Below are 15,378 nucleotides of genomic sequence, written 5' to 3'. Positions count from 1 at the left end.
AAAAGTGCAAATCAATCCCAGAACAACAGTAAAGGAACTTGTGAAGATGCTGGAGGAAACAGGTACAAAAGTATCTATATCCACAGTAAAACAAGTCCTATATCGACATAACCTGAAAGGCTGCTCAGCAAGGAAGAAGCCACTGCTCCAAAACTGCCATAGAAAAGCTAGACTATGGTTTACAACTACACATGGGTACAAAGATCATACTTTTTGGAGAAATGTCCTCTGGTTTGATGAAACAAAAATAGAACTGTTTGGCCATAATGACCATCGTTATGTTTGGAGGAAAAAGGGGGATGCTTGCAAGCCGAAGAACACCATCCCAACTGTGAAGCATGGGGGTGGCAGCACCATGTTGTGGGGGTGCTTTGCTGCAGCAGGGACTGGTGCACTTCACAAAATAGATGGCATCATGAGGAAAGAAAATGTGGTGGATATATTGAAGCAACATCTCAAGACATCAGTCAGGAAGCTAAAGTTTGGTCGCAAATGGGTCTTCCAAATGGACAATGACCCCAAGCATACTTACAAAGTTCTGGCAAAATGACTTAAGGACAACAACATCAAGGAATTGTAGTGGCCATCACAAAGCCCTGACCTTAATCCCATAAAACATTTGTGGGCAGAACTGAAAAAGCGTGTGCGAGCAAGGAGGCCTACAAACCTGACTCAGTTACACCAGCTCTGTCAGGAGGAATGGGATAAAATTCACCCAACTTATTGTGGGAAACTTGTGGAAGGCTACCCAAAATGTTTGACCCAAGTTAAACAATTTAAAGGCAATGCTACCAAATACTAATTGAATGTATGTAAACTTCTGACCCACTGGGAATGTGATGAAAGAAATAAAAGCTGAAATAAATCATTCTCTCTACTATTATTCTGAAACTTCACAGTCTTAAAATAAAGTGGTGATCCTAACTGACCCAAAACTGATTTTTTACTAGGATTAAATGTCAGGAATTGTGAAAAACTGAGTTGAAATGTATTTGGCTAAGGTGTATGTAAACCTCCGACTTCAGCTGTAACTATAAGTTCCGCATTCACACAGATGGGCAGTCGAATTTGTCACTTCAAGCCCAAAGATATCATACCTTGACAAAAATGATGACTTAATGGGTAAGCTCTGGCCATAGTATTTCAGCTCAAAAAAGTGGATTATTACTGGTGTGGGCATTTAACAAGTCTTAAATAAGACAAAACTTCCCCCCAAAAAGAATGATCCCTTTAACATCAACTTCAAAGGGTGAATCTTTGCAAATGTCTCTCCCTGTTCTGGGAATAGGGGGCCAATTGCACATGATTACCTCTGAACCTCTTATTGTGTCAAATGTTAAGAGGTCATACCCAACAGGCATTTACAGGACCAGGTCGGGAATAATTCTAATTTAGGATGAGCCAGAAGACAATTAGGACCGGTAATGTTGAAATATGACAGAATTGTATTTGTAGTTCAGTATGAATCTATTCCCTTTTGACATAATACAATAATAAAAATAAATTGTAGGGATGTGCATCATTCCCTTTCAAGACGATTTGACGCGTATCTAGATGCATGGGCTCCGATACGATACAGGAACACTAAGTTTTAGTTTGAAATAATTTGGTGTGATTCGGTTGAATTAGAGAATGAATCAATGCGATATGATTCGATGCACTAATAGTTGTTGCATAAACACATTCATTTTCCATTCTAAATTCAAATCTGCTGCTGATGGAGCTCTTGAGCTGGGGCTCTCTGAGTTGGATCTGTCTGAGTTGATGTGTACATGTGCATGTGGAAATTATGCTATGGTGTATACCAGGGCTGCCCAACACTCTTCCTGGAGATCTACCGTCCTGTGGGTTTACAGTCCAACCCTAATTTAACACACCTGATTCTACTAATTAGCTGCTCAACAAGACCTTAACTATCTGAATCAGATATTCTAAATTAGGGTTGGACTGAAAACCTACAGGACAGTAGATCTCCAGGAAGAGGGTTGGGCAGCCCTGGTGCATACTGTGTAGGCACCTAATCTGAGCCATAAAGGAGACTTGCCATCTACCACTCTATCAGATTACCACCCACTAATTAACTTGTCATTTTTGCAGATTAAGTGTTTGAGCTAGTAATGTAAATGTATCAACATTTATCATTTACAAATTAGCTATGACATAGCCAGTAAATATTTAGCACAATTTTGGATCATACCATCTCAAAATCGAATGGTTTTGACCGTTTGGATGAGTAGTGAGTTTATTTTCTCCTCCCACTTTAGCCATGCTTAGTGCACCTCCCAAAAGTGATTTCTTGTTATGAAATGATGAACTTTGACCTGTATGTCTAAAAATGACCATGTACACTGATTGTTTAAAGTAAAACTAACCACACTATTGCTGATGGGTTTGGTGCAGCAAAACTATTGCTGAACAATCTAAATCAAATCTATTGTAAACCACGCTCAGCAGGTACAGTGGCTTGCGAAAGTATTCACCCCCCTTGGCATTTTTCATATTTTGTTGCCTTACAACCTGTAATTAAAATGTATTTTTTGGGGGGGTTGTATCATTGATTTAGACAACATGCCTACCACTTTGAAGATGCAAAATATATTTTTTTGTGAAACAAACAAGAAATAAGACAAAAAATGGAAACTTGAGTGTGCATAACCATTCACCCACCCCAAAGTCAATTATTTTTGCAGCAATTACAGCTGCAAGTCCGTATGTCTCCATAAACTTGGCACATCTAGCCACTGGGATTTTTGCCCATTCTTCATTTGACTAGGCCATTCCAAGACATTTAAATGTTTCCCCTTAAACCACTCAAGTGTTGCTTTAGCGGTATGCTTAGGGTCATTGTCCTGCTGGAAGGTGAACCTCCGTCCCAGTCTCAAATCTCTGGAAGGCTGAAACAGGTTTCCCTCAAGAATGTCCCTGTATTTAGCTCCATCCATCATTCCTTCAATTCTGACCCGTTTCCTAATCCCTGCCAATGAAAAATATCCCCACAACATGTTGCTGCCAACATCATGCTTCACTGTGGGGATGGTGTTCTCGGGGGGATGTGAGGTGTTGGATTTGCGCCAGACATATAATTTTCCTTAGTCAAAAATCTTATTTTTAGTCTCATCTGACCAGAGCACCTCCCATATGACTTTTGGCGATCACCAAAAGTGTTTGCTTATTTTTTTCTTTAAGCAATGGATTTTATCTGGACACTCTTCTGTAAATCCCAGCTCTGTGGAGTCTACGGCTTAAAGTGGTCCTATGGACAGATACTCCAATCTCCACTGTGGAGCTTTGCAGCTCCTTCAGGGTTATCTTTGGTCTCTTTGTTGCCTCTCTGATTAATGCCCTCCTTGCCTTGTCTGTGAGTTTTGGTGGGCGGCCCTCTCTTGGCAGGTTTGTTGTGGTGCCATAGTCTTTCCATTTTTTTGTAATAGATTTAATGGTGCTCCGTGGGATGTTCAAAGTTTCTGATTTTTTTTATAACCCAACCCTGATCTGTACTTCTCCACAATTTTGTCCCTGACCTGTTTGGAGAGCTCCTTGGTCTTCATGGTGCCGCTTGCTTGGTGGTTCCTCTTGCTTAGTGTTGTTGCAGACTCTGGGGCCTTTCAGAACTGATGTATATATACTGAGATCATGTGACAGATCATGTGACACTTAGATTGCACACAGGTGGACTTTATTTAACTAATTATGCGACTTCTGAAGGTAATTGGTTGCACCAGATCTTTAATACGAGCTTCATAGCAAAGGGGGTGAATACAGCACCTTTCCGTTTGAAATCTTTTAGAATTTGTGGAAAGTTTTTTTTTTCATTTCACTTCACCAATTTGGACTATTTTGTGTAAATCCATTACATGAAATCCAAATCCAAATTACAGTTTGTAATGCAACAAAATAGGAAAAACTCCAAGTGCGGGATGAATACTTTTGCAAGGCACTGTATATCTAGATGAGAGTTATGTTTCTGGTAGTTTACTTTTATTCTGGTTAAAACACCATTTTCAACAGGTCATTGATCACAATAATCTAGCAAATTACATTGTCACTCAACTAATAAACCCTAATTTCACGCAAGCCATTTTAGCATTCGAACACAGATGTGCAAGATCAGGAACAGGCCTTCTACCTCGCTTTGGTCAGCGCACGAAGCTGGGCACAGTGTGCAGTTTGACTACGCTACTGATATCCCCTGGGGTTGTTTGGCATTCTAAATGACTTGTAGATCAATGACTGTCAACAGTTACATGCTTTTATGTTGACACTGAAGGAGTGGACACATCAGTTGTCACAAAATATGAGGTCGTTTTGGAAGGTAAAAAGAAAGTAATATGAGAAAAAAATGTTAGTGAATCGGCAGTTCGTAACGTTTGAATTGATTTTCTGACTAATGCATGTTACATTTGGATCGGTATGGGGTCCGAGGACTGATGCAGTCATATCTTAAAGATTTGAATCGGGGGCTGATGAGTGTCGGTAAATAATTTAATCCCTAATAAATTGTATCAATATAATAATAATTATAATAAATGTATAATAATGGTATAACAACGATAACATAATACCACCAACACATACCAGTAATATCCATGGTGATGCATAACTTTTGCATCCACAGACCAACTTAGCCATAAAATAGAGATGCATACTGTGAGATGGTAACAAAATGGTATGGAAGGTTTGTACAACGTTTGCGTTACCTTGTCTGTATCGATGCCTCTAGACATGGACCACGTGGAGACAATGTAGTCCATGACGCGTTCGCTGAGGCCCTTGGGCACCTGGTAGAGCTTGAGGAAGTCGCGGACGCTGTTGAGCATCTCGTGGTAGCGGTTGGTGTTGGCGTACATCTGCTGGAAGATGGTAGTCACGTTACCGAAGATGGTGGCATACAGGAGTGCTGGAAAAGACCAAGAAAGAGTGTGGTCAATGTACTGGCAAATATGGTACTGTAAATGTGTCAACTAAAGGATTCTAGCAAACGCTCCAAGGGACCCTTAAAATGATGAGATGGTGAGTATAATGGTTTTGAGTTTATTAGCATTTTTCCAGTGACAAGACTGTTCAGTGTATTATTAATTGTGAAAGAACAGAGCACTAGGGACCCAAAGGAACCATTCTTGACAGTCTGTAAATCTATCACAATAATATCACCATATTCATAGTCATAACTTGGAAACATCATTTTGTGCCCTTGCAAATGCAGCGATGTGTGTAACAAAACAACAGTGGCCTGTTACATTTATCATATCTTCTTCTCCGTGGACATTATCCCTCCATTGGTCATAATCGTCTTTTGGAGATGGTCTGTAAACACAAATGGTGTCACGCTCTCTCTCACTTCCCACTGATCGCTCATTCTGTGTCTCGATCCCGCAGCTAGCCAATCAATATTGGCTCTCACAATTCACACCCATGTCAGCACTTTGCCTGACAATGTGTCACCCTGTTCCCCTTCCAGTGTCCCACTCCTTCACAGCAGGGTCAGAGAAATTGATAGAGGTCCTGTCAACCATTAGCAACACTGGTGGCATCCATTTTCAAGGGAAGTGAAACATAGCGCTCGTTTTCATTCGTTCAGGTGGCACACCATAATCACTGGCTTTATTATAACCAAGGGGTCATCATAATTGTTATAGGGGATATTGTGCAACCTTGCAAAGGACGTTTTAGAAGGTGGATGACATGACTATATTACTGAAGTTGCGGTGTTCTCGTTGACGCAATCGATCCTCGCAGAGGCGGCGAGCGAGCACAACAGGTAAACAGTCAGGGGGACGAGAGAGGGCCTGTCAGATACACAATGGGGTGACGCTCAGAGGCATTAGGCTGGGCTAAAACTGTCTGTGTCATTTTTCCAGCACAGCAGTGATGAGTGACGGGCCAAATAGACCTGTCTGATCAAGCCACACAACTGAATTATGGGAAGCTGCCTGGGATAATAATGCAACAGTATACTGTTGACTCCTGTTAAATGCAACAGCTTGGGACTGTCTTGACAACCTACACTAAGCTGGATCATTCAGTTATAAGAAATGTTAAAGATCTCTCTGTACTTTGCTCCGTTCATCTTTCCCTCGATCCTGACTATTGTCCCTGCCACTGAAAAACATCCCCACAGCATGAGATTGTATTGGTCAGGTGATGAGCAGTGCCCGGTTTCATCCAGACGTGACGTTTGGCATTCAGGGCAAAGTGTTCCATCTTGGTTTCATCAGACCAAAGAATCTTATTTCTCATGGTCAGAGTCCTTTAGGTGCCTTTCGGCAAACTCCATGTGGGCTATCATGTGCTTTTTACTGAGGAGTGGCTTCTGAGTGCTGCAGAGATGGTTGTCCTTCTGGAAGGTTCTTCCATCTCTACAGAGGAACTCTGGAGCTCTGTCAGAGTGACCATCGGGTTCTTGGTCACCTCCCTAACCAAGGCCCTTCTCCCCCGATTGCTCAGTTTGGCCGGGCAGCCAGCTCTAGGAAGAGTGGTTCTTGTGGTTCCAAACTTCCTCCGTTTGAGAATGATGGAGGCCACTTTGTTCTTGGGGACACGCAGCCGTCATACTGCTCAGGAAGGAGACGTGTTCTGTGTCCTAGAGATGAACGTACTTTGGTGCGAAAAGTGCATATCAATCCCAGGAAAACAGCAAAAGACCTTGTGAAGATGCTGGAGGAAACAGGTACAAAAGTATCTATATCCACAGTAAAACAAGTCCTATATCGACATAACCTAACCTTCATGTCTTAAAGTAATGATGGACTGTCGTTTCTCTTTGCTTATTTGAGCTGTTCTTACCATAATATGGACTTGGTCTTTTACCAAATAGGGCTATATTCTGTATACCACCTCTACCTTGTCACAACAAAACTGATAGGCTCAAACACATTAGGAAGGAAAGAAATTCCACAAATTTAACTTTTAACCTCTTGATTCTAGCCATCCCGGATCCGGGATCGTGAATACAGCCTCAAGCTCATTACCATAACGCAACGTTAACTATTCATGAAAATCGCAAATGAAATGAAATAAATATGCTAGCTCTCAAGCTTAGCCTTTTGTTAACAACACTGTCATCTCAGATTGTCAAAATATGCTTTTCAACCATAGCAAGATTATTGCTATGGTTAAGATTATTGATAGCTAGCGTAGCATTTAGCATAGCATTGAGCATGCAACATTTTCACAAAAACAAGAAAAGCATTCAAATAAAATCATTTACCTTTGAAGAACTTCAGATGTTTTCAATGAGGAGACTCAGTTAGATAGCAAATGTTCAGTTTTTCCAAAAAGATTATTTGTTTAGGACAAATCGCTCCATTTTGTTCATCACGTTTAGCTACGAAAAAAACCTGTATCCAGGAGTGTAATTATCCCGCAAGCTCATTAGCATAACACAACGTTAACTATTCATGAAAATCGCAAATGAAATTAAATAAATATATTAGCTCTCAAGCTTAGCCTTTTGTTAACAACACTGTCATCTCAGATTTTCAAAATATGCTTTTCAACCATAGCAAAACAAGCATTTGTGTAAGATTATTGATAGCTAGCGTAGCATTTAGCGTAGCATTTAGCATAGCATTTAGCATAGCATTTAGCGTAGCACTCAGCGGGCAACATTTTCACAAAAACAAGAAAAGCATTCAAATAAAATCATTTACCTTTGAAGAACTTCGGATGTTTTCAATGAGGAGACTTAGTTAGATAGCAAATGTTCAGTTTTTCCTGAAAGATTCTTTGTCTAGGACAAATCGCTCCATTTTGTTCATCACGTTTAGCTACGAAAAAAACCTGTATCCAGGAGTGTAATTATCCCGCAAGCTCATTAGCATAACACAACGTTAACTATTCATGAAAATCGCAAATGAAATTAAATAAATATATTAGCTCTCAAGCTTAGCCTTTTGTTAACAACACTGTCATCTCAGATTTTCAAAATATGCTTTTCAACCATAGCAAAACAAGCATTTGTGTAAGATTATTGATAGCTAGCGTAGCATTTAGCGTAGCATTTAGCATAGCATTTAGCATAGCATTTAGCGTAGCACTCAGCGGGCAACATTTTCACAAAAACAAGAAAAGCATTCAAATAAAATCATTTACCTTTGAAGAACTTCGGATGTTTTCAATGAGGAGACTTAGTTAGATAGCAAATGTTCAGTTTTTCCTGAAAGATTCTTTGTCTAGGAGAAATCGCTCCGTTTTGTTCATCACGTTTTCTACCAAAAAAAAAAGAAAATTCAGTCATCAAAACGCCTAACTTTTTTCCAAATTAACTCCATAATATCGACTGAAACATGGTAAACGTTGTTTAGAATCAATCCTCAAGGTGTTTTTCACATATCTCTTCGATGATATATCGTTCGTGGAAGTCTCCTCTCTCCTCTGAATCACATGGACGAATGCTTGCAGCTGGAGTTTACGTACCAATTTCGACAAAGGACACCGGGCGGACACCTGGTAAATGTAGTCTCTTATGGCCAATCTTCCAATGATATGCCTACAAACACGTCACAATGCTGCAGACACCTTGGGGAAACTGCAGAACGTGTAGGCTCGTTCAGGGCGCATTCACAGCCATATAAGGAGACAATGGAAAACAGCGCCTCAAAAATGTTGCTCATTTCCTGTTTGAAGTTTCATCTTGGTTTCGCCTGTAGCATCAGTTCTGTGGCACTCACAGATAATATCTTTGCAGTTTTGGAAACGTCAGAGTGTTTTCTTTCCAAAGCTGTCGAGCATCTTTTCGTGACAAAATATCTTGTTTAAAACGGGAACGTTTTTTCATTCAAAAATCAAATACTAGTGTTCCAAGAGGTTAACAAGGCACACCTGTTAATTGAAATGCATTCCAGGTGACTATGTCAAGATGCTGGTTGAGAGAATGCCAAGCGTGTGCAAAGCTGTGATCATGGCAAAGGGTGGTTACTTTGAAGAATATAAAATTATAAAATATATATACTTTTTGGTTACTACATGATTCCATATGTGTTCTTTCATAGTTTTGATGTCTTCATTATTATTCTACAATGTAGAAAATAGTACAAATAAAGATAACCCCTTGAATGAGTAGGTGTGCCCAAGCTTGTGACTGGAACTGTGTACTGGAAAATTAAAGCAGGCATTGGTCTCACTGAGGATCTGAGATTCTGAGGTCAATTCGAGTTCTTATTTTACAGTAGTGGAACCCTCTACATGTGACATTCTTCACATTAACTAGTGGAAATGTAACCAGGCTTTGGGGCTAGGAGAAACTGGGGTAGTGAAACTATGCTGTGTGTGGTCTGCCGAACCAGGTGCTTTCATAGGGATCATCTATTTTTACCATTGGATTCTTGAGGCGGCTCAAGAAGTAGTCTCAGGTACTCAGTGCATCAATAAAAAGATCAGTCCAAGTAATAAGGCACAGCAGATTTAGAGTAATTTTAGATTGTTAAGATAATCACAAATTACTACGGTAATGAGCTAAAATGATCTACCTGGACATTGGTTGCCATGGCAACAACTTCCCACAAATCTAGTACCATGCAGTGGTCCTAACACTCAGTGTGTTTGATTGTCCGTGCAACACATTAAGTGTGACTCCTAAATCTAAATTAAACCCAGAGCTAGCTGACAAGCTCATGTCTGGGGCTTATTCCAGGCTGGCTCGCACACAGTCATTCCTCACAGTGTAATCACCTTGCCCTGAAGGCACAAACTCTCACTACTTCTCAACTCCAAATGTTGCCTCATGGGGGGAGTGATCACCATTAGGGCTTGCCGTCAAGCACAGGGTCTCTCTTTGGTGACACTTGGATAAGGCAGCAAGCTGGGCTTTAGCTGCAGGTAGCTAACTGTCAGAGTGAGGAGTGTGTGTGTGTGTGTGTGTGTGTGCGCGTGTGCTAGGGTTGGAATGGCATGTTGCCCAGAGCTTTTGTTCTAGATCATTGACACCGAATGTGTCTGCTGGTTGTGTGAGACAATACGAGTCCAAAACACCCCCTGTGATCGTATATTCCCCAGGACTTGTGTTAGGCTTGAACCATTGCCATCGCACTGCACACTGCCCTATCCCATCTGAGCAAGAGGAATACCTATGTAAGAATGCTGTTCATTGACTATAACTCAGCCTTCAACACCATAGTACCCTCCAAGCTCGTCATTAAGCTCGGGGCCCTGGGCCTGAACCCTGCCCTGTGCCACTGGGTCTTGGACTTCCTGACGGGCCACCCCCAAGTTACGAAACAATACCTCCACTTTGCTGATCCTCAACACAGGGGCCCCACAATGGTGTGTGCGCAGGCCCCTCCTGTAGGCCCCTCCTGTATTGTTACTCCCTTTTCACCCATGACTGTGTGGCCAAGCACGCCTCCAACTTGATTACCAACAATGACAAGACAGCCTACAGGGAGGTGAGGGCCTTGGCGGAGTGATGGCAGCAAAATAACCTCTCCCTTAACGTCAACAAAATGAAGGTGCTAATCGTGGACTTCAAGAAACAGCAGAGGGAGCACGCCCATAACCACATCGACGGGGCCGCAGTGGAGAAGGTGAAAAGCTTCAAATTCTTCGGTGTACACGTCACTGACAATCTGAAATGGTCCACCTACACATGCAGTGTGGTGAAGAAGGCGCAACAGCGCCTCTTCAACCTCAGGAGACTGAAGAAATTTGGCTTGGCCCCTAAGACCCTCACAAACCTTTACAGGTGCACAATTGAGAGCATCCTGTCGGGCTGTATCACCGCCGGATGTGGCAACTGCACCGCGAGCAACCGCAGGGCTCTCCAGAGGGTGGTGCGGTCTACCCAACGCATCACCGGGGGCACACTGCCTGCCCTCCAGGATAACTACAGCACCAGATGTCACAGGAAGGACAAAAAGATCTTCAAGGACATCAACCACTCGAACCAGGGCCTGTTCACCCCGCTTTCATCCAGAAGGCGAGGTCAGTACAGGTGCATCAAACCTGGGACAGAGAGACTGAAAAACAGCTTCTATCTCAAGGCCATCACTGTTAAATAGCCATTACTAGCCGGGCACCACCCGGTTACTCAACCTTGCACCTTAGATGCTGCTGCCCTATATACATAGACATGGAATCCCTGATCACTTTAATAATGGAACACTAGTCACTTTAATAATGTTTACTTACTGCTTTGATCAGTTCATATGTATATACTGTTTTACATTCTACTGTATCAATGCCACTCCGACATTGCTCGTCCTAATATTTATATATTTGTTAAATCCATTATTCTACTTTTAGATTTGTGTGCATTGTTGTGAATTGTTAGATACTACTGCACTATTGGAGCTAGGAACACAAGCATTTCGCTACACCCGCAATAACCTCTGCTAAATATGTGTATGTGACCAATACAATTCGATTTGATTTGAACCAGCTAACTTGTGATTTACACCAAAAGGTCAAAATCTTTAGTGGCTATCGTGGCAGTTGCATGAATCAGAATCTCCATTGAAACGTATTTTTAGGGGTAGGCAGGATGTCAGTCAACCTACCTAAGTGGTCCCCTGTCATTCTGTACTGGCCCTGGGTGCCAAGCGCCAAAACAAATGTTCTACTTGGCAATTTTTCAATTGCTGACAACTCAGAATCAGTATAAACTAGCACTAGGATTGTATCAGTGGGCTCATAAAATGTATTTCAATGCACTACATTGGCATCACTAGTCTGATGCATAATACCCATTGTCTTCAGCCAAGCCTACCTGATTTAGCTCATATTTATTTTCAGAATGGGTTGAGTCCTGTATCCCCCCCCCCTTGGGCGCGTCACTCCCACTGAGCGAGCAATGAGCCAAAGAAGGGAAAATGTGCACTATAACAAAATAGACAAATACCTGGCACCATCTGCATTTACAATAAGGTACCGTTTGAAAGCATGACACTTCAAATGTACAGTACCAGTCAAAGGTTTGGACAGCTTTGCACACTTTGCACACACATGCTTTTCCAACAGTCTAGAAGGAGTTCCCACATGGTGAGCACTTGATGTCACCAGCAAAGCATCCCTACACAATACACCACCTCCTCCTTGCTTCACGGTGTTAACCACACACCAAAAATCTCAAATTTAGACTTATCAGACCAAAGGACAGATTTCCACCGGTCTAATGTCCATTGCTCGTGTTTCTTGGCCCAAGCAAGTCTCTTCTTCTTATTGGTGTCCTTTAGTAGTGGTTTCTTTGCAGCAATTAGACCATGAAGGTCTGATTAACGCAGTCTCTTCTGAACAGTTGATTTTGAGATGTATCTGTTACTTGAACTGACAACTCAGTTCGCGAGAGTTGCACCCCTTCTGAAAAAACCTACACTCGATCCCTCTGATGTCAACAATTACAGACCAGTATCCCTTCTTTCTTTTCTCTCCAAAACTCTTGAACGTGCCGTCCTTGGCCAGCTCTCCTGCTATCTCTCTCTGAATGACCTTCTTGATCCAAATCAGTCAGGTTTCAAGACTAGTCATTCAACTGAGACTGCTCTCCTCTGTATCACGGAGGCGCTCCGCACTGCTAAAGCTAACTCTCTCTCCTCTGCTCTCATCCTTCTAGATCTATCGGCTGCCTTCGATACTGTGAACCATCAGATCCTCCTCTCCACCCTCTCCGAGTTGGGCATCTCCGGCGCGGCCCACGCTTGGATTGCGTCCTACCTGACAGGTCGCACCTACCAGGTGGCGTGGCGAGAATCTGTCTCCTCACCACGCGCTCTCACCACTGGTGTCCCCCAGGGCTCTGTTCTAGGCCCTCTCCTATTCTCGCTATACACCAAGTCACTTGGCTCTATCATAACCTCACATGGTCTCTCCTATCATTGCTATGCAGACGACACACAACTAATCTTCTCCTTTCCCCCTTCTGATGACCAGGTGGCGAATCGCATCTCTGCATGTCTGGCAGACATATCAGTGTGGATGACGGATCACCACCTCAAGCTGAACCTCTGCAAGACGGAGCTGCTCTTCCTCCCGGGGAAGGACTGCCCGTTCCATGATCTCGCCATCACGGTTGACAACTCCATTGTGTCCTCCTCCCAGAGCGCTAAGAACCTTGGCGTGATCCTGGACAACACCCTGTCGTTCTCAACCAACATCAAGGCGGTGGCCCGTTCCTGTAGGTTCATGCTCTACAACATCCGCAGAGTACGACCCTGCCTCACACAGGAAGCGGCGCAGGTCCTAATCCAGGCACTTGTCATCTCCCGTCTGGATTACTGCAACTCGCTGTTGGCTGGGCTCCCTGCGTGTGCCATTAAACCCCTTCAACTCATCCAGAACGCCGCAGCCCGTCTGGTGTTCAACCTTCCCAAGTTCTCTCACGTCACCCCGCTCCTCCGTTCTCTCCACTGGCTTCCAGTTGAAGCTCGCATCCGCTACAAGACCATGGTGCTTGCCTACGGAGCTGTGAGGGGAACGGCACCTCAGTACCTCCAGACTCTGATCAGGCCCTACACCCAAACAAGGGCACTGCGTTCATCCACCTCTGGCCTGCTCGCCTCCCTACCACTGAGGAAGTACAGCTCCCGCTCAGCCCAGTCAAAACTGTTCGCTGCTCTGGCCCCCCAATGGTGGAACAAACTCCCTCACGACGCCAGGACAGCGGAGTCAATCACCACCTTCCGGAGACACCTGAAACCCCACCTCTTTAAGGAATACCTAGGATAGGATAAGTATTCCCTCTCAACCCCCCCTTTAAGATTTAGATGCACTATTGTAAAGTGACTGTTCCACTGGATGTCATAAGGTGAATGCACCAATTTGTAAGTCGCTCTGGATAAGAGCGTCTGCTAAATGACTTAAATGTAATGTAAATGTAATGAACTCTGTGAAGCATTTATTTGGGCTGCAAATTCTGAGGCTGGTAACTCTAATGAACTTATCATCTGCAGCACAGGTAATTCTGGTTCTTCCTTTCCTGTGGTGGTCCTAATGAGAGCCAGTTTCATCTTAGAGCTTGATGGTTTTTGCGACTGCACAAATCTTCCCGGATTGACTGACCTTCATTTCTTAAAGTAATGATGGACTGTCGTTTCTCTTTGCTTATTTGAGCTGTTCTTGCCATAATATGGACTTGGTCTGTTACCAAATAGGGCTATCTTCTGTATACCACCCCTACCTTGTCATAACACAACTGATTGGCTCAAACGCATTTAGAAGGAAATAAATTCCACAAATTAACTTTTAACAAGGCACACCTGTTAATTGAAATTCATTCTAGGTGACTTCCTCACAAAGCTGGTTGAGAGAATGCCAAGAGTGTGCAAAGTTTTCATCAAGGCAAAGGATGGCTACTTTGAAAAATGTAAAATATATTTGGATTTGTTTAACACTTTTTTGGTTACTACATAATTCCATATGTGTTATTTCATAGTTTTGATGTCTTCACTATTATTCTAAAATGCAGAAAATAGTCAAAATAAAGAAATACCTAGGTAGGTGTCCAAACTTTTGACTGGTACTGTATATGAAGTGAATTTTCTCATTTTAGTCAATTCCTCTTTTGAGAACATTTCCATAATGTATTCTATTTGAGGATTACAACTGCTATGTTGAATTTGTGTTCAAACAAGTCATCATTACTGGCCCAAAAAAAGAGAACATGACTTTATCAACTCGAAAAGGAGAAGTATTAGCTAACTCTCAGCTTACATCAAATGGCAGAGCTATTTCCTTTTTAAAAGACCTGGGCAGAAATCCTAAAAGCAGACTTATTAAAGCAGTTTAAATTCACAAAAATACTACCACTGCTACTATATTTTAAGAAGAAGCTATTGCATCAAAGTACAGGCCAGTATATCCACCTGTAGATAAGAACACATCAGTGTACTTTGGAATGGAAATCATGGCAGATGACCCTCTGGCAGTTACACTGAGTATACTGAACATTTGGAACACCTTCCTAATATTGAGTTGTTGTCCCCCCCCCCCTTTGCCCTCAGAACAGCCTAAATTCGTTGGGGCGTAGAACCGAATGCTGGCCCATTTTGATGTCAATGCCTCCAACAGTTGTGTCAAGTCAGCTGGATGTCCTTTGGGCAGTGGACCATTCTTGATACACACGGGTATACTGAACATTTGGAACACCTTCCTAATATTCAGTTGTCCCCCCTTTGCCCTCAGAACAGCCTAAATTTGTTGGGGCGTGGAACCGAATGCTGGCCCATTTTGATGTCAATGCCTCCAACAGTTGTGTCAAGTCAGCTGGATGTCCTTTGGGCAGTGGACCATTCTTGATACACACGGGAAACTGTTGAGCATGAAAAACCCACCAGTGTTGCAGTTCTTGACACGAACCGGTGCACCTGGCACCTACTACCATACCCCGTTCAAATTCCACCCAAAAAACACATTTTGGTATTTGTTTAATTAGTCCATTGTTCATATAGT

The 15,378-nt window shown here is 42.7% G+C and overlaps 1 pseudogene; it reads right to left on the bottom strand.

Annotated features, from left to right (window-relative positions):
• LOC124003322 overlaps nt 1-15,378 on the bottom strand; it is a 62,257-nt pseudogene that overhangs the window by 28,986 nt on the left and 17,893 nt on the right.

The sequence above is a fragment of the Oncorhynchus gorbuscha genome, linkage group LG18 (genome assembly GCF_021184085.1).
Source record: "Oncorhynchus gorbuscha isolate QuinsamMale2020 ecotype Even-year linkage group LG18, OgorEven_v1.0, whole genome shotgun sequence".
Lineage (NCBI taxonomy): Eukaryota > Metazoa > Chordata > Actinopteri > Salmoniformes > Salmonidae > Oncorhynchus > Oncorhynchus gorbuscha.
Note: the sequence above shows the minus strand (reverse complement) of the source record. Positions and strands in the feature narration are given on the sequence as shown.